The sequence below is a fragment of the Falco peregrinus genome, chromosome 6, assembly GCF_023634155.1.
Source record: "Falco peregrinus isolate bFalPer1 chromosome 6, bFalPer1.pri, whole genome shotgun sequence".
Classification (NCBI taxonomy): domain Eukaryota; kingdom Metazoa; phylum Chordata; class Aves; order Falconiformes; family Falconidae; genus Falco; species Falco peregrinus.
The window spans coordinates 15,704,280-15,718,419 of NC_073726.1; the positions used below are offsets into that span (position 1 = coordinate 15,704,280).

At 44.2% G+C, this 14,140-nt stretch overlaps 1 long non-coding RNA gene across 2 annotated transcripts; it reads right to left on the reverse strand.

Moving 5' to 3' along the window:
* Positions 1 to 6,657: 6,657 nt before the first annotated feature.
* Positions 6,658 to 13,269, reverse strand: LOC101920102 (uncharacterized). Of its 2 annotated transcripts, XR_008747809.1 has the most exons (7): positions 13,245 to 13,269; positions 12,653 to 12,741; positions 12,419 to 12,496; positions 12,107 to 12,336; positions 11,312 to 11,518; positions 10,826 to 10,955; positions 6,658 to 10,383 (listed from the first exon to the last, which is right to left on the reverse strand). It is a non-coding gene; the product is annotated as an uncharacterized LOC101920102 (long non-coding RNA). The 2 variants fall into 2 exon arrangements; XR_008747808.1 differs by lacking the exon at positions 12,419 to 12,496 and having other exon boundaries at positions 12,107 to 12,216; positions 13,245 to 13,266.
* Positions 13,270 to 14,140: the final 871 nt, after the last annotated feature.

Below are 14,140 nucleotides of genomic sequence, written 5' to 3' on the forward strand. Positions count from 1 at the left end.
TTCAAGAGGCTAATAGCTCTGAAGTAAGCAATATTTTTCTAAGTGGTACTGTAAAAATACTTTAGCTTAAGAAAAACTGACCTTTGAAGCTTTCATTGAGAAGAAATTTCGGAGGGCATCTCAGCCTTAGCCTTGCTGCTCAACATCACCTTTCAGGCAGAATGCAACTATAAATGTCTCCTTTTATCTTCCTTTTGTAATAATTGTGTTCCTCATCACATTTCCAGATGAATTATTTGGCTGAAAGTGTTGTTTTGCTAGCTATATTCAAATGCTGCAGATTATGTGACTCCAAGGCCATGTATGCATGTGCTTTTTTAATTATTTTTCTCCATTTTTCAGAAAAAAAAGTAACGTCTTCTGGGTTCCCGACCATCTTTTCCTCCTTATTTTAGGAGGTGAGCTACTTCCCCCTGCCAGAGATCCCACGAACCAGTCCTTCTTGGCAGTGAAGATTCATTTCCAGAGCTAGTGGTGGGCTGCACTTCGCCTCTTCACACTTTGTGTGCAAGTCACACAACAGCTGCAGTGGGGTTACTGTTTCGGGTGTCTTTGCATTTAAGCAAACCTAAGGAAGAATACTGAAGTGTGAAATATCAGGATTTAGAGATCTTCCCTGCCTGTGACATGAGCTCATTAACAGGGACTTGACAGTGCAACGTTTCTCCTATACAGGAGGACCCTGACTCTTCATACCCTACATACATTTGCAGGGCTGGCAGTATATTCCAGGGTCTAGAGGGGCCTGTTACTGGCTGGGCTCCATTGAAGGAAAGTGGACGTTTATGGCTGGTGGCAAAAATCCCAGTCATGGCCACATGATGAGTATCTCCAAATGATCATGAACTATCCCACATGCCAGAGGAATTTTTCATCATTTCTTGGGATGGAGACATCCAGACAGGACTGGCTTGGAAAACCTTATTAGGTCTCCCCTGACAGAGGACAGTGGACCTGAACCTGTTCAGGCACTGGGTGCTGCTGTGTCTAGAAGCAAGGGAGCCCCTGCCCCCACGGCTGGCAGCAGCTCGTGCCTGGGAAGCCCTGATTGCTCTCCCTTCGTTCTGCCAAGCCCTCACGTGCACAGCAGCCTTGCACGCTACCCAATTGTGCCATTTAAGGGGTTTTCACAGGGTGTTGCTTGTGGTGTTGTGGCTGGTGGAGCCTTTGGTGTTGGTCGGAGAGTGAAGGAAGGGAGTGATGGGGCTGTGATGGGGCTGATGGGGCTGATGGGGCTGCAGAGCCTGGGCCACCAACCAGACGTGGGGGCTGGACGGATGGTGCGTGATGATGGGGTAGGGAAGACATCCCTGCCAGAATCAGAAGCATGTCAGATGCAACTTCAGGGAGCATCAATGCCTGCCTTGGAGCTAACCCCTTAAGCTCACGTGTCAGGACTCCACGATCCTGCCCTGCTGGGTCGTCTTTTCACATCCATACAGAAATGCACAAGCTCGGCTGATTCGGCTCTTTCGATTATTTAACGTTTACTGGGTCCGATCTGACTTCTCACCAGCTTGGTTTGTAGAGCAGACTCTCTGCCTGCCACATCTCCCCTGCCTTCCTTCCCTGCCCACCCTCTCAGGTACAAAGCTGCCACGGCTGCACGTACCCAGAAACTCTCTGGGAAGCGCAGTGCCTCCTCTCTTCAGAGGGTTACTGACAATTCCCCCAAGCTCTTCCTTTGTATCCAACCCCACCCGAGAAATCCACAAGAAGTGGCTGACATTTATTCCGCGGAGTGTCACAAAGGGGACTGGTCCCTTTCTGTGTCTCTGGACATTCCGGGGTGCTGACCAGGGGTCTCACATGCTGTGAAATGTGCAGCGTGGCAGGTGGGACATCCACCCAAAACACTGGCAAGGCGGCAGAGTGGGACCTGAGAGAGAAAGTAGTCCCCAGGCGGGAAACTCAGCCCAGCCTCAGATCCTTCTCCAGCCCCCACAGGTAATCACAGCGCTGGAGAGGGCAAGAGGGAATCTGAGCAGCCGTTAACCTGCAGAGTTTAGTCTCAGCCTGGGATGTCTCAGCTTGGAGTTGGAAATTTTTTCCAGTCAATGTTTTGAATTTGCTTTCTCTCACCCTTGGTTTTTTTCCTTTTTGTCTCGTATTTGCTTTCAGAATTCAGAAAGGCTCGTGGCAATTCAGGTAAAACACTGCACTTACTCATGTCTGTACTCAATGGCGTGAATTGCAGTGCAGCACCCTTTCCTTCTCTTCTCTTTAGAAAAGTGTTTAGAAAGCCCCAAATACCTGTTTTTTACAGATGACATCGTGGTTGATTGGGACACAGCCCATCCAAACTTGTCTATTGCTGGGGACAAGAAGAGTTTCACGTATCAATCACAGGTCCAGAAAGTGACTCTCCATGAGGGCAGTTTTGATTCCTCTGTCTGCGTGCTGGGCTCAGAAGGTTTCTCCTCCGGCAAGCATTACTGGGAGGTGGACGTGGGAAAATGCAGTGACTGGGACCTGGGAGTAGCCAGGAAATCTGCCCCAAGGAAAGGAAGAATAACTCTGTCACCTAAAGAAGGATTCTGGGCTCTGGGCTTAAGTGTTAAATTTTGCTGGGCAAGAACCGATCCATGGACACAGTTAGAGGTGCAGGAAAATCCCAGGAAAGTTGGGGTTTTCCTTAACTGTGAAGAGAAAACTCTGACTTTTTTCAATGTCACCAACATGTCTGTGATGTTCACGTTTCAAGACTGTGCATTCTCCGAAGCAGTTTATCCATTCTTTAAAAACTCACACAGAGAATCAACCATCAGGATTTGCTCAGTTGAAGAGGAATAATGTGTGTTTTAATGTAGTAATTTTGTTGCGACATGAAAGAGCATATTATTTTCTGAGACAAATTTAATGCTTAATTGCGATTTATGTATTACGCGTTCTTGACCACAATCTGTATTATGCATAGTGTAACACCTTTAGCTTAAAATATATTCCTTACCCCAGCCTTTTCTGCATGCATTTTGTCCAATACTTGCGGCATGAATGTAGACACGAGCTATCACGTGCCGTGGTTTTAGGAATCGTATGTTTAACTCAAGAACAATTTCCGTAGTCTTTCCTTCTGAAAATCATGTCAGCCCTTATGATGCATTTCGGTCATCATCATTCTCTGAGGTTTAGTTCTGCCCTGCTGCACTGTGTAATTTGCATTTACGTACAAAGCTCAACTTGACATCATGAATTCAAATACACACACCTTGATAAATGCACAGCACCCCATAAAGGTAACCTCTCTTCATCACTCTTCTGGATGGAATTGTCAGAAATTTGGAGGAAAGGAAAAAAATTAATCCAGAGTAATTAAAAAGAGAGTAATGTGTCTATACTTCACTTCTTGAGTGGAGAACGTGCCATCTGTGCTTGAAGAAGAGTCTGAGAGGCAACGTAAATCAACGTACTGGGTTTGATGCTGGACAGCCTGTGTCAGTAAAGATGTCCCAAACTGAAATATGACCAATGGTACTAGTCATGCCTAAAAATCTCTACGCCAGGGAAGCAAGAGATTGCTCAGGAAAAAGACCCCGAATCACTACTCAATGGGTTTCTTCCTCCTCTTAATTAATTCTGCCGTTTGTACTTCCAACCGAGCACATTTCCTTTTCTGTCCTTTTTTACAGGAACTCGGGATGAACCACACATGGATGGATGAAGCAGCCAGTCGCTCATCGTGACCATAACACATTTTTGTTGTATTTGATCATTTGCAACCTTAGGTTCAAAGGATATCACCCTTGAAAGGTAGATCTGTGATGTCGTTTTACCAGCGAAAGACATTTTGTCTCCACCAATATCTAACATTGGACTATATATGATCCAGTACACAGGCCAACAGCGGCAGTTGTTTAACCCACCATGGTCCCTCAAAAGAGTAGAATTATCAATGCTAACTAACATTTCTGCAGTCCATCTAGCTCGTGCACCATTCCTGAAGTGCTCTTAAAAGTGATGGATGGCACGGCTGCATAAACAAACCCTCTTCCCCCCAAAACAAGCAAAAAGAGATGGGACTGGTATCCTGGGAACAGCATTGGGAGTTCTAAATAGCACAGACTCAGAAGTCTTCATGAACAAATTAGTTACAGTAACCAGTGATTTGCACAAATTTCTAACATCCTTTATGATCTTCCCTTTTTGCTTTAGGAACTAATCAATGGCTTTTGTCGGACCTGTTGCCTCAGTGGGAGGGAACTGAACAGAAAGACCAGCAGTTGATGGTAGATGCACTTGGTGTAGTCCAAGGTAATGCTTCTTTCACTCTTTGTTGTACCCAAGCTCAAGTGTGGATACAACCGATGACAGCTGCAGTTACCAGAGAAGGTGGTGAAAGTTCCTTGCCCACTGCAATTTGAAAGGAAATCTGGGATAATGCAATTGAACTTGAAAAGAAATTCCTGTCCTGGTGGTATTTGTTCAGGTTCACCTGCGACTCCAGCAGCAACATGGCCTCTGACTATCCACAATGCTTCGGTACGTACCACATCCCCAGTCATTGCGTTAGGAATGAGCCACAAAGGAGCAGGGCTCTACCCACTCACGCACAGAGGATGGGCTCATTTGAAGTGGCAATAAATGGCAAAGTGATGATGTGAACACATGCATGTCAATGCAAACACCCCTCCCCAAATCCGTCATAGGAACTGTTAGGACATTACCTTCCAACAGTACTGGCAGGTTGTGAGTGGGCTATTTGAGAATTCAACAAGCCCTTTTCAACTGGAAATTAGGAAGAGAACGCAGCCTCCTCAAGTTTAGTTCACCAAAAGCAAGAACAGCAGTCTACACCAGGTGTGGAAACACAACCTAGTCCATCCCGGGTGGAATTCTTTCACAAGCTACGTATCCTTCCCAGTTTTAGTTGGCATTGGTTAACGTCTGACTCCATTGACAACTGTACCTGTAGCAAGAAAACAGCCTACTTCAGGATTAACAAAATTGAAATTGGACTTACCTTGACCCCATAGGAATCCACAATCACTGGCTGTGTGAGAATCCCCGTTGCTTTCTCCACACCCATCCGCTGTTGCTCTTCTACCCGAGAACGTCTTGCACGAGCCATACAGTGTCCCCACCAACCTGGAATGACACACATTTCTGAAGTCAGGGGTTCTGTTTCTCTGGAGTACAGGATCAGTGAAGTCTCCTGTACCTGTAACACGGTCTCTCTTTGCCATGACAGAGACACAACTGTTGCTGTTATTTTTTTGACTGAGAAATGTTTGCTTTGACTTTCTTTCTTCCTGGGAAAAGTCACAGCTCCCTAAAAATCAGAAACTCAGGCGCACACACACACCCCCCAACACACACACACACAAGAAGCACTCGAGAAAACAGGAGGGCAACAGCAGGAAAAGAATACAGTCCCGTTGCGATTACAGCACTGCACGGTCAAACTCCAAAGTCCTTTAGGTCAGGAAACACATCTTCCATGGCCAACATGAATGAGGTGAGGTAGCTGGAGCCAGAGGTGCCAGTTTCTTTACTCGGACCGTGAAAGGAGCCTCATGGCTGGTTCAGATGAGGACATCTCTGCTTCTCTAGATTATTCCCGCCTCAGAAAGTGGAAGTAAAGGGAAAGACAAGTCAGTGGACGCTGAGGGGAGCAGGACTTTGCTGAACTGCAAAGCTCTATCAACATTTCAGCTGACTGAAGTACACGGCCCTGGCTTAGGCTTATTCCATACATTAAATGAGAAAAGGAGACATCCAAAGTGTACGGGACAAGGAAGAAAGCACACAGGCCTTATGGCTGATCTTATGCTGAGGAGCAGCCCCCGGTGAAACAGAGAATAGACTCTTAACATTTACGTTGACAACTGCTGCTTCTACTCCTCTTCTCACAGAAACCATTGCCAGTCAACTCAAGAGCTCTAGGCTTTATGAGAACAATCCTAGAGATACCGTTTCTAATTAGAAAGAGAGAGATCTCTCTGCTTTTCGGGCCTGCCACATGCCTACATGTCAAGGCCTTGCCATGAGCCAGCGGTGCTGGCATTTGGTCTAACTGGCAGCGGAACGAGAGGATCGCTGTAGGTCCCTTCCAACTGGAATATTCCCACGTTTCACACAATAAACATTCAATAAATGTGTTCAGAAGGAGCCTGGGGCTTTCAGTGAATACTCAAGTAACACACGTTCGAGAGCCTCTAGGAATCGCCAAAAGTAAAAGCAAAATTCACTTCCTGGTGCTAAAAGCCAAGAGAAAGCTTCCTACGAAAAGCACACAAACCCCGAGAAATAGACACAGAGGGAAATTATGAAGGCCCACAGATAAAATGGTCTTAGAGATCGACATTTACCTCCTCTGGGCCAGCAGCCTTTGCAAATGCTCTGAAACGCCTCTCAACGACAAGTCTAACGGTCACATCCCTTTAGAAAATCCTAACTCCACGCAACGTATCCCCCTCCTGCTCCTCTGGCGCTCTTATTTCTTCCTCAGTCCGCTGTCAAGGCTCAGGCAGCAGGGCAACAGGCAGTACTTCCAAGGGCCACCAAGCTTCGTTTAATCAGAAACTTTCAATGTATGGCACTCAGGCACAAGCATATGAGAAATTCTTGATAGAAAATGGCCACCAAAGCAAACTCTGGATAGCTGTTCTCTTACAGTTAGCAAAGTTTTTGATGTAGAGGAGGTTATCCTCACCTGCTTTCTCTTTTGGCGCAGGAGGTTGAACAGCTTGATTTACAACTAAGGCCTCAAAAAAATTCCTTCTTTCTTCCTTATTAGGCAACTGGATTTTGAAAACTGTATCATAACCATCAACAAAGAATTCTTCTACCTGAAACATGAGGAGAAAAGACACACCAGCTGTAAGGCCACAGAAATTTATATTCTATTCCGAAAAGATGAGCACCTCTCTAAATTCAACTCAAGAACCATCTGGTAAGACAGACTGTTAAAAGTTGTCTTCTTCTCCTTAAAAGACTAGGTGTTCCCAGGTTAGCACAGCAAATTAAATTACCTTCTCTAAGGAACACCTCTAGATTTAAAGCTCAGTGGAGGGACCGTGTGATACACTGATAAAGTGGTGGCATTCACCACCTCCAAGATTACTTATCTGTTATTTACCCAGCTTTCTGTCCTTCAGTTTGAAGCTTTATGGCAGCTATAGAGGGAACAAGCAGGGTTCAGCAGTCAAGGGCAGGCTTTTTGTTAAGGTGGTCATTTGGCGTTTGTTTTCATGTTTTATTAATTCGCATGAGGTGCCTGAAGTTGCAGAATTCCAAGGTTTGCTTTGTTTTATCAATCTGTACTACCAAAAGGGATGGAAGGAATTTCAGTACTTATTTTAGAAGGAACTTATTAACAATCTAAAAACCTCTGTAGAATGTTAAGCTCTTTCAAAGCAGTTGATAAATTCATCTAGGTAAGCCCCCTCTCCTCCCCCGCAGTAACTGACAAAAAATAATCAGAGCAGCAACTTCGGGTTTTGAACACCTTCCTTAAATGCACACTCTCAGATGCCTAGAAAGCTAGGCATGTACTCTTACTGAGTGTTGTTAAGGAATACAAGGTAAAATTCATTTCCAAGTTACTTAAATGGAATTTATAAAGTTTTCACCTCTATGGAGAAAGAAATTAAAATTTTTATTAAAGAATTTAAATTTGTAATTACATTGCATCACTAACAGTGTGATCACCTTCCTTTTCCAGTAAAAGTCTCTTTTTTCCCATTTACATTTCAAGCACCATATATTCTTAATGAAGTACACACCTATCCATCTTGAAGTCACTGGAATGACTGCCTGAAGTAAGTTTATACAGCCGTCTAAGCAGCATGAGTGTGTGGCGAGGGAGAACAAGTTGGGACAAAATCAGTCTGTTGCCTCGGAAAACACTTGAGCCAAATGTTTTCAGCGTTGTTTTGTCTAAGCTAGGGTGCCTGAGGAATAACAGTAGGAATTTGCTTCAGAGTGCACAGTACTCCAATGCTTAAAGGATCGGTAAATTAACAGGAATCGTATAAAAAAGTAAGAAAAGTATTGAGAGAAATACCTCTTCTGGGAGATCTGCGTGACACACACCAGATGTTGCAAGCAGCAAAACTGGAGCAAATGCCGAAATGTTCCACAGTAGCATTGTAAAAGCAGCTTTCAATGGAGCTCCAACAGCCTCCCACCACAAATGGATAAGTGGGATATAAATTATACTTGGTGCTGTCATTTGAGCTTCTCGCACCAACTGGGAACATGAAAGCTTGGGGAGGAAAACCAGACCATGTAGAAGAGGCTAAGAAAGAATTACGTATCGGTCAAACTACCTTACGGAAAACAAGCATGTGAAGCCAAAAGATCAAACCAAACCAACAAAAGAACAACTCCTTCACAATAAGGTAACATTTTCACTCTGGCTCCAATACAGACATTTCTATGCAGGCAGAAGTAGACCTGAATCTCTCTTCATTTCCAAACCACTTAGGTGCAAGGTACCTCCTAAAAAGCCTCACAACTCAGCCGGTGTAGTGTTGTGCCTGGAAAAACGAGACTAACCCTTCAGCAAGATGCATTATTGGTCTGGATAAATGGCTACACGACTGAAACTCCACCATTTTCAGTTCAGAGGGGACACATAGCCAAGTCAGCCTGGAGCACAGCCTGCACAAAGAAAGACCTATGTGGAAAGAGGAGGGCTGATGTTGTAAAAGAAACCTGGTCACAATTCATAATTTCCAGGACATTTCAGAAGAGATGACCAGTCTTTAGCCTGCCTGAAGAGCTGAGTCACTCCCAGCCTCTCGTTACCAGAGGATCCATCAGACCAGATGACATGCTTTGGAAGACCACAAGCCATTGCCTCAATCGCAGAAGACAACGTGCATCTACTGCATGAGGGAAGTGGCAACAGTCCTTTCACATGACAAATCTCTCCGTGCACCCTTCCAGATTATCAAGATCCGGAGAGTTCCTGTCACAAGAAGGGATGCTCATGTGGGATATGTGGGCAGTGACTAGACGTGGCAGGTATACAACCATAGACGCAACCACCACATCACAAAAAAGGAATTGTCCCTCCTATGTGACAAATGTGCCTTCAGTCGTGTCATGTGCCTGTGCTTACTTGTGTACAGCTCTCAAATGCTGCTGCTTAAGGTCAAAATATGTTAATAGAGGGATGCCAAGCAACAAAATGGATTTCCTGCCTAAAAGCAAAAAGGAAAACACCACTAAATCTGTTTAGGTTTAATGTTCCCAGTTAAGAAAAACACAGCAGTAGTCTAGGACTAGTGAGTCAAAAATACACAGACCAACACATCTTCTAGATCAGGCTCCTCAAAGACCACCACAGGAAGAGATAATGGGAAAAAGAGAGGGGGTGAAATGAGCAGTCCCCCAGTGTCCCTGCTTTTATGTTGGTGGTGGCTTTCTGCCTCTGTTTTACCAACACAAACCATCTACCAGTTCTGCTGGGAGTAATACTGGTAGGATATTCTTCAGAGATTAGCACCATAACTATTTACGGATCTCCATTAATCAGGAATTGAGTGAGCTGCTCCATTAATTTGTTCTCAACAAATGACAGATTCAGTCTTGGAAGGGCTGCCGCAGTCAGGAGCGTGAGCTCACATATGCTGTGCAAGCCCAGTCCCGAACGATACACTCCTAAAACATTCAGATCTCATGTGCAAGTGTGCAGTGTGATCCACAAACACATCAATTCAGAGACTATGGTTAAAAGCCACAATAGCTAAGCCAGGATTTAGCTTCAGCCACTTGTGCTGTGGTCCTGACAGGCTTCAGGCAGCAATTAGAAGCACTGATGTAAAAACACCCTTCTCCCCCCATTTCAGTATTGAGGTGCCTCATACATTCAACCTTAGATCCACCTCTACCAATGATAAATACGATGTTAGCTACTGTCCAAAACAGGGTGCTCAAGTAGAGAATGCAGAGCTCCCTACTGCGTACTGCGGGTCACTCTCAGCTTCCAGCCAGCGCTGTACACGTACGTTATAAAATCCTACTGTCACTAGGGCTGAGAAGTCTGAGTGTGTTGATTGCACAAATCCAAAGGTTTTGCTTTGGCAGAATTTTAAGGAAGTCCGTGGTGGTGTTGTACCTTGCCGTTGGTCCTTCTTTAGCACAAGCTCGGCGTGGGGAAAGACTCCCTGCAAGGCCTGCAAAATTCTTGCTGGTGTCTTCTCAAGCAGTGGGTTTACAACAGGTGACCACGCTCGCCCAGGTGAAACCACAGCCCTCTGTGAATCTGGAACAGTTTTCTGCACAGCCAGGACAAAACTCTTTGCTGTTACGTTAACAGAAGCAATATCCAACTGCAGTTTCTCCCTGGTTTTGTATATCTGAGGATAGTGGTGAGGCAAAGCACAGCTGGCAGCTTCAGCACATAAGGATTTAATAACAGCACCGACCATATTCCTAAAAAACAAACCAAGAATCAAATGTTAGGTCCATCTTAGGCAACACAGAAGTCAAGGCCAAGGTTTCTAAAGTACAGCACTGAAAGATTTTGCACGCAACCAAAAATTTAACAGGATAAGAGAGAACTGAAAAAGAGTTAAGGCACTGCAGAGCAGTTTTGTTACATGGCTCGCAGCCTGACATCCTGCACTTACGAAGCAGCCTCCCAGTTAAAACTTTGCTGCCGAGGAAGATGCCCAAACCCCACCTGACGTCCTGAGAGATAAAAAGAAACTGAAAAGAAGCATCAAACTTTCCTTTCTCCCAAGATGTGCCAGCTGCCTCCCTGCCTCCCTCTGCAGCAAGGCACAAGAGCTTAGGAACTGCCTGGAGCAAGACCAGATGCTTTAGGACTCAGTCACGTGCAGTTTTCTGTTTCCCACTCTGTTTTCCAACTTACCAACACATTGTTCAGCTTCTGCATCCAGAAATGTGACTGGTGGCTTAGGGGTCCAGTCTCGGGTGTGAATCTTGAAAATCCCTTTCCTAGCCCGCAAAGTGGTTGCATTTTAGCCCGTCCCAAGAGTTCTCTTTAAAACAAAATTAAAAAAAAAAAAAATCACAACCCCCACCCCAAACCCTCACACTAATACAAACACTTTTCTTATCTGCTAAACTTGTCAGTATTTGAAAGTTCAGTTGAGACGCTCTTTGCTTTTTGAAGCAGGAAACACAATCATTCCCAACTTGTTACATTAAACTCTTTCTGGGGGGCTGCAGTGTGAGAAAAGGCATTTATAGATTCCATAAAACAAGAATTAGACCTAATGAGGAACAAGACGTAGCTGAAAAAACTTACGGAAAACAACTTATCTGTAACCAGATATTTTTTGTCAGAGAAAATTCTCTCCTATTTAGCAAAATGCTGAACACTGCCCATCCTCACCTCTGACTTAGCAAGACTTTCAGTTCGGTATTTCCTGGCACACAGGTTAACGATGGCAGATTTCTAGAATTCTTCCCCAGTAAGGAATCAGTGTTAGATCTGCCTCTCCTGTTGCTGAAAGCAGATCAAAACTGGAGACAACCATCATTTATGTCAGATACACTCTTCAGTGCGCTTTCACCTTCAATCCAATCCAAGCATTTCACCCTTTTTCCAAAAAGAAAAAGAAATATCAGTCATAGCCAGAGAAAAAACACAAAAGCAGGGTTCCTGTTCTGCGTGCTATCTCCCCACCATCACCACTCTACCCCACCCATCCCCTACCCCAATATTTTTTGGTGGTTACAGGTTGTTATATACCTGTTTTTTTCATTTCTTAGCTATTGCCATTGAACCAACAGCTTCCCGAGCCCTGCACCTGTGCAGTGTAGAAGTCCCTGTTAATAAGTTCCAGTAATAATGTCAGATCTCAAAAAACTTAGAGGCATCCCTTGGGATTCCCAGCCTGGGAACGGTCCAACACAGACACTTCCACTGCCCATTCCTGAACCAAGAACTGAGAGCAAGAGCACTTCAAGAAGAAGCAAACGTGAACTTTCATGAATATTCACACACTCATTCTTTCTTCAACATCTCTGTGACTAGCAGCATGCCATTTTCTGGGATGGTCACTGTGAAATCACAACTAATTCTAGAACCACCTGTTAAAATCATCCTCATCATATCTGTTCAGCACCACAACTGCCCTCCCCAGTACAATGCAATCTCTCCAGATTTTGCCCTATTGTAGAATACCAATTTCAACTTGAACTGCTCCGTGATACTGTGTTGATACATCGTTTGGTTGTAAAGACGGACTTTGCCACGTTAGCATGAAAGTGGGGTTTAAGTTCTGACCTCTTCATCTGGCAAAACAAAGAGGAGCTCTTGATCAAAGTGCCCGGGTTTTCGTAAAGCAGGATCTACAGCATCCAGCCCATCAGTGGCCCCAATGACCACAGTGTCTCCTCTGCTCCCTACGCCATCTATATGTGCCAGGAACATAGATATGATCGAGCTAACAGAAAAAAAGTAATTGTCATTCACTGGTTTAGAACACTGTGTTACATTCCACATGACCTTCTCCAATGATCGCTCAAACAGGACAAGCTTTTATTCATGAGATGCCGCTTAGTGAAACATTCACTTTAAGACATAAAGAAACAGAGAAGGTAACACAGACCTTGTGCTGATATCAAGCGTAGGGAATTGTTTTCAACTGTTGTTTAAAAATCACTTGAAGTTTGTGATCTTTTCACAAAGATCAAGTAACCTCTACGTAGATACAAGAGAATGTACTACCTGTGAATTTGGTCTTGTTCACTGGATCGCACGGGAGCAATACCATCTCTCTCATCCAGGAACATAAGTGAAGGTTGCATCTGGTAGGCCTAGAATGAAAACACAGGTATGTTGACAGAAGTAAACCAGCGCTATTTTAAAGTGAAAATGCACGAAAAACATTATGGTTGGAAAGTTACTGGAACTCAAGTTTTCAGACTAGCATCAGGCATTCAATTACTGGTTCTGGAGGCAAGCTTGCATTGAGAATTTAAATGACCATGCTTTCAGCCTGCATCTCCTTCCCTCTCATCTAAAGCCACTGGTTCTTGCCTCCTGAAACCTTTTTTGTGGCTGTTTGGGGTTTTGTTTTGAGTTGGTGATGGGGTTTGCTTTGCAACTTTTTCTCATTTGTTTTACTAATCTTTCCCAACCCATCTCAAGATGTCAAGCCCCTAAACAATCTGCTGAAAAAGGAAACACTGGCAATCCCGTTTCAGTGGAAGAAACTGACAAAATAGCAAAAACCAAGAGTGAGTTCTTCTTAAAAATACTGACCGCAGAAAATCACAGTTACAATTCGGACAGAACACATGGCATGTTTCAACTTTACCTGATCAAATAATAAACGAAGCTGACGTTCAGATTCCCCTGCCCACTCATTCAGGCAGTCAGTACCTTTTCTCATGAAAAAGGCAATTCTCTTGGCACCTTGGCTACATTCACTAGCAAGTGCAGGAGCAACCAGTGTCTTTCCAGTCCTTGGTGGTCCATAGAACAGCCAGCCTCTGCAATTCAAAGAGTCTCACAAGAAAAAAAAAATCCTGGAAAAGTACCTATGACAACCCCCATCCCTAGACACACCACTCTTCTCTCCTAAACCAAACGCTTCATGTGGAAGAGAGTGGTAACAACTCACGTGTGAGAAAAGTCAGAAGAGATGGAAGTTTGGTGTTGCTGCACAATTCAACAAGGCAGCAAACAAAAGGGACGACGCAGAAGTGCAAAACCTTGAGAAAACCTTGTCATGTCCCAGAAGGACACTTCCAAAACTGTCAAGAGTGGTTCCAAAAAATGTTATCAATATGGTGATAGGTGCTTTATATATATAAATATCCAAAACTGCTGACAAACTGGCAGGGGTGCTTACAGCACAGCAGAGCCAAACAAGAACAAACGTCAGCGCAGAATCCAAGGCTGGGCTAACACAGGAACCACCAGTTCCTTTTTCAGTGATAACCCTGCATATTTATTCTTGTTTTCACAAAAGGCAAGATTTGATAGTAAAGCATTTAATTCTCCCTTTCAAAAGCTTGAAGTTACTGGATCTGGTCTCCCATTGCCCATGACAAACGAGGAGGAAGCCTAAAGCTGGGAAGGTATTCTGCATTTCCAGATAAATATAGCCATCAACTAGAAAAGCCAATGCGCTGCTGTTTCCAAATGAATTTCCATGAATAAAACAGCAAAACATGGAAAGATTTTCTTTTCATTAGTTGTAATACTTTT